Source organism: Pinus tabuliformis, chromosome 4_2, assembly GCF_031772625.1.
Source record: "Pinus tabuliformis cultivar Carrire ecotype Pingquan chromosome 4_2, CPIR1, whole genome shotgun sequence".
NCBI classification, from domain to species: domain Eukaryota; kingdom Viridiplantae; phylum Streptophyta; class Pinopsida; order Pinales; family Pinaceae; genus Pinus; species Pinus tabuliformis.
In genome coordinates, this window is record NC_142304.1 from 1,134,834,054 (window position 1) to 1,134,839,905 (window position 5,852).

The following is a 5,852-nucleotide window of genomic DNA, read 5'->3' on the forward strand; positions in this document are numbered from 1 at the left end:
ATTTTTAAGACAACCCAGCAAATAATATGGCATGTTCAATAATTGACCATTTCTTAAGTGATTTAACAGAACGAAGTCGTGCTGGTAGATTACCTGGTAACGACCTTCGCATGTTAGATACTGCTTGACGAATTCAGTGACTCTTGGCCATGGTTGAGGTAACGACCGCAATGCTACACCTCTGCCCTTGGTTTCTACTTCCTCGCCCAGACGGAGAAAGTCTTGCTGTGCGTTCAGAATCAAGTGCTTCTTGCTGAACCACCTTGTACCAGTTGTTGGGAGTCCGGCGACTTCGGCTATGAATTCTTCCGTAACCGGAACTTGAATTCCTTGGACGACAGAGAATCCTTCTGTCAAATTGCATGTGAATTCCAGGACTTGCTGCTCATCAAAGTCCGGAAGTCTCCTGAAATATTCTATCCATCCAACTTGCAGGAAAATTTGGTAAATTTCCGGAAAGAGCTCCAGAACTGCTGTCGTGCCTGGTTCATGAGTGATAAGGGTTCCTCCCATGGCTGTTGTCTCGGTAAATCTTCAGAATTCGGGGCCAAGCTACCGATTTCAACTCAGAGTATACATCATAAATGGTAACATGCTGTAGTTTTAACATACAACCGGGAGAATTAAGGGTGGCAGTGGTTGGCGTGGTTAACCATTATGGAAATCGCTTTGGTAACCCCCCCCTTCCTACGTGTGAATGATATGATTGGGAAATGCAATCATTTGATGGACCTATCATCCTTTTTCCGCTTATCTATTATTTAATGCTTATTCATAAACGTGCGTACCTTTGTCCTTTACCTTTTTGGATCGCTGCGTCAAAAAGTCTTTTCTCGTCTGCTGTCAAATTATAATCATTACCGCGGATCTGAAAGCACGAGAATATGATAATGACGGGAAGTGATGGTGAGGTACTGTAATCATCATGAAAGGTGGTATGTTTCATGTGGAAAGGATATTTCGGATCAGGAAGCACTGTCGTGGCACCGAGATTGGTGTTGCAGCAACAGAGAATTACCGTTGGGGCAACCGGGATTAGGGGGAAACGTTTGTAAAAACGGGGAATGTGCTGGAATAATGGAACTAGTGTTACAACAACAGGAATAATGTTGGGACAACGGGAAGTGGTGTTGCAGCAACGGGGATAATGCCGCAGCAACATGGTGTTGTAGCCACGGGAAGTGGTGTTGCAGCAATAGAAAATGGTGTTGCAGCAACAGGAAATGGTGTTGCAGCAACAGGAAATGGTGTTGCAGCAACAGGAAATGGTGTTGCAGCAATAGGAAATGGTGTTGCAGCAACAGGAATTCGGAGTCCGCCCAGTAATTCCTTTTGAAGCCTTTGCTCTCAGCTACTTTCCATGCTACATCTGCAAAATCTGGAAATATAATATTGCAATCCTTGGCAGGATTTATTAGTTCCTAAAAAAAATGTCTAATCCTAATAATTACATGAATAATAGAAATTCAAGTGTTCTGAGGGACGGCAAGTTCCCCTGGAAAAGAATACTGTTTTATTGCCATGCAAGTGGCTTTAAAGTCCTCTTTGGAAACCGGCCGCTGATACAACCGAAGTCGGTAGCCATTCACTAACAGTGGTGTTCTGCTTCCATCGATTGTTAATAGTCTAACTGTTCCATTTGGGAAAACAGTATCCACTTCATACGGTCCCAGCCATCTTGTTCTCAGCTTCCCTTGAAAGTTCTCGAAACGTGAGTCGTAAAGAAGAACCCAGTTACCTTTCTGGAACTGCTTTTACTTAATGGTTCTGTCATGCCATCTGCTCCTTTGTTGCTGTATCATAGTTGTTTGGTGGACGGCATCCAGTCTTTTCTCGTCCAGTTCCTGCAACTGCTGCAACCTGGCTGTCTGTGCATCAGTTAAATCAAGGTTAACAGCTAAGGCAGTTCTTAAGGTTTTAATTTCAAATTCTACAGGAAAAATAACATTCTTTCCAAAAACCAATTCATAGGGTGAAAATCCTGTTGTGTTTCTCCAGGTGGTTCTGTAGGCCCAAAGAGCCTCGGGCAAACGCTGAAACCAGTCCCTTCTATTCTCCTTTATTGTTTTTGTTAAGATAGCTTCTATGACCTTGTTTGTGCTTTCCACCTGCCCATTTTCTTGGGGGTGGTAAGGTGTGGTCATCTTATGCTTGATATGATATTTCTGAAGCGTATCTTTGAAACCGTGAGAATTAAAAGGAGGTCCTCCATCCGTGACTAATTCTCTGGGTAGTCCAAATCTAACAAAGATTTCTTCAAACAGGAATGTTAATACTGCTTCTTCATTAGCTTTGATGAGTGCTTTGGCCTCTACCCATTTAGTCATGTAATCTGTGCATACTAAAATGTAAACTCATTGATTGGATGGAGGATTAATGGGACCTACAAAATCTAATGCCCATTTCTCAAAGGGTTCGAGAGTTACCTGAGGGTTGAGTGGCATTTCATCCCTATGGTTGGGCTGGCCCATTCTTTGGCAGCTGTCACAAGCCTTCACATATTTTTTTGCATCTTTAAAAAGTGATGGCCAGTAATAACCCATTCTAAGTACCTTGTGAGTTGTTCTTTTATCTGCAAAATGTCCTCCACAAGGACCATCGTGACAAGCTTTCAATATGTCATAAATCTCATCTTCCCCAACACATCTCCTGATTTCTTGATCTATCCCTGTATGGAACAGACACCCGCTTATCTAGCTGTACCTAGCACTTTGCTAGATGATCTTTCTTCTTTCTCTGTGTGATAGGTGTGATGGTAATTTTCCTGCAACTAAATAATTGGCAATGTCTGCATACCAAGGTGAGTGAGCAGATACTACAAATAGATACTCATCAGGAAAAGAATCATCTACTAGAACATTTTCATTGGTTTTTAAACGAGAAAGAAAATCAGCAACTACATTTTCTTTTCCTGGCCTATCTACGATTGTGATATCAAATTCCTGTAATAGTAATAACCACCTGGTGACTCGAGCATTAGTAATTGATTTATTCATTAAATACTTGATGGCCGAGTGGTCTGTATGCACAAAGGTAGTATAGCCAGTAATATAATGCCGAAATTTATTAATAGCATAAATAACTGCTAAAAATTCTTTCTCAGATACTGTATAATTTAACTCAGTTGGTCTCATGTTTTTGCTAATGAAATAGATAGCATAGGGGAGATTGTTTTCTTCCTGACCCAGGACAGCTCCAATTGCCGTGTCTGAGGCATCAGAGGAAATGTGAAAGGGTAATTCCCAATCGGGTCCTCTCAAAATAGGAGCTGTGGACAACTGATGCTTAAGTTTATTGAATGCAGTCTCACAGTCATCAGTCCACTTGAATTCAACATTTTTCATTAATAACACAAACAAGGGAGAAGCTATTTTAGAAAAATCCTTAATAAATCTTCTGTAATATCCAGCATGTCCTAAAAAACTTCTCACCTCTGTTTGTGTTTTGGGGATAGGAAGGTTCTGAATCACCTGAATCTTAGCTGGGTCGACTTGGATTCCTAAAAATGAAATGAAATGACCTAATACAATGCCCTGGTTCATCATCATGTGGCACTTTTCAGTGCTCAAAGCGAGGTGTGCTTCAACACACCTCTTGAGTACTTTTTCAAGGTTTTGCAGGGCATCTTCAAAGGTCACTTCATAAGGAGTAAAGTCATCCATGAATATTTCTAATGAATCGTTTAACATATCAGAAAAGATTCCTATCACCGCTCTCTGAAATGTCGCTGGAGCATTACACAACCCAAATGGCAGTACTCTATAGGCAAAGGTTCCCCATGGGCTGGTAAATGTGGTTTTGTCCTGATCCTGGGGTGCAATCCTGATTTGATTGTATCCACTAAACCCATCCAAGAATGAGAAGAATTTCTTACCTGCTAAATTATCCAATACTTGATCAATAAAAGGTAAAGGGAAATGATCTTTTTGGGTTGCTTTATTTAATGATCTATAGTCTACACATACTCGCCATTTCCCATTCTTCTTTGGTACAATTACGAGTGGAGAAACCCACTCGCTGTCAGATATTGGGTATATGAATCCTGCATTTAAAAGTTTTTGGAGTTCCTCCTTCACAATTTCTCTGAGGTTAGGGTTCATTCTTCGTTGGGGTTGACAGACTGGTCGGGATCCCTCCTTAATGTATATACGATGAGTACATAATTCAGGGGAGATTCCTTTCATGTCTGTGTAGTCCCATGCGAATGCCTCTTTGTTTGCTTGGAGTAACTTTATTAATTTTTGTTTTTCATCCTCAGTCAAATCAGGATTTATATTCAGCGTTTTACCAGGCTCAATTTCAACTGTTGTGCTCTTGGAAGAGTTTCCTAGTGTTGTCTGGCATAAGTTTTCATCATTCATATTCTGCTGGGATTCTGGTTCTAGGATTGCAGCGAAGTGATTAGATGTTTCTGGGTTAACTGAAGAGGGTTCAGAAATAAAACTGCTAATTAGCTCATCTTCGGTGGAATCTTTAAAGGTCAAAGCTTGCCCAATAGTTAATATCGGTTGGGTTTCCTCATCCTCATAGTCTACCCATATAGAATTATCACTGTTAATCATGGGAGTGGCATGGGGATAGAGGGTCAGCTATTTAGTTTCTTGTCCATTGGAGATGGTCATTGATCCAGATCTACAGCTGATGAAAGCATCTGCTGTAGCCAACCAAGGTCTCCCTAGAATCAACGGATGACCCCCCAACTTTTTTTTGGTTTGTAAGACCACAAAGTCAACCGGGTAGTTCCAGGATTCTACAGAGATTATAAGGTCTTCAATGACCCCTTCAGGTTTGATCGTAGAACGGTCAACTAATTCTAAGATAGTAGGAGTTTCCCTGATAAAGTTTTTCAGCTGGAGCAATTGAGCTGTTTCGAGAGTCATGATGTTTATTGCAGCTCCTAAGTCTACTAAGACTTTAGAGATAAAGGTTTTTCCAACCTGGACTGTTACTGTAGGGTGACCAGGGTCACCATACTTGACAGGATAATCTTTTTCAGTCATTAAGGCAATTAATTCCCCCATCACATGAACTGTGAGGGGGTCTTTAGCCTTCCTTCCAGGTTTCTTTACACACAGATGTCTCTAATAGTTCTAGCGTATATAGGAACATCCCTTAGTGCTTGCAATAATGGGATTTTGACATAAAAGTTCTGTAACTCTCCTAAAAGATTGAAGGTAGGTTGTTCAGGTACTTTCGTGAGAGTTAGTCTTTCAGGGAATGGTGGGTCTACCGTTTGGTCATTATTGTTAGGTGTTGTTTCTACTGTTTCAGTACTATGGTTAGCTGGTTTCTCTTTTCTAGTTTCTTTTTTGTCAGAGTCCGTGATATCATCTATAATAGGTTCAACTATTCTCCCTGAGCGAAGATGGATATCATTACATTGCAGGGGAGGAATAGACTGACTCTGAATGTCAATAACTTGCAAGGCCTTATTATTCGGATTAGGGTTAGGTTGTACAGGCAGTTGTGGTATCATTGCCTAATTATTCGGAGGATTATTAGATGGTAAGGAAAGAGATTGTTGTTGTTGAGGAAAAGGTATCTGTTGGGCTGCCCAGTTTGGGTTCCATTGATTAAAGTATGGTTGCTGGGGGGCCCAAGGATTCCACATAGTAGGGTCAGGAAAAGGGATATTTGGTTGCTGCATAAGTGGAAAGTTCATTGTGTTGAAGGGTGGATATTGCATTTGATTCATGGGTGGGTAAAAAGGAGAACTATTATTCCAACGATTGAATGTTGTATTAGAGCTCGTACCTTGTCTTTGCGGCCATTGCCTCCTCTGAGTCATTAGGTACACCGCTTCAGCTTCTTCTTCGGTTGTTTGCAGTGCTGCTTTGATTCCAGGCAGAGAG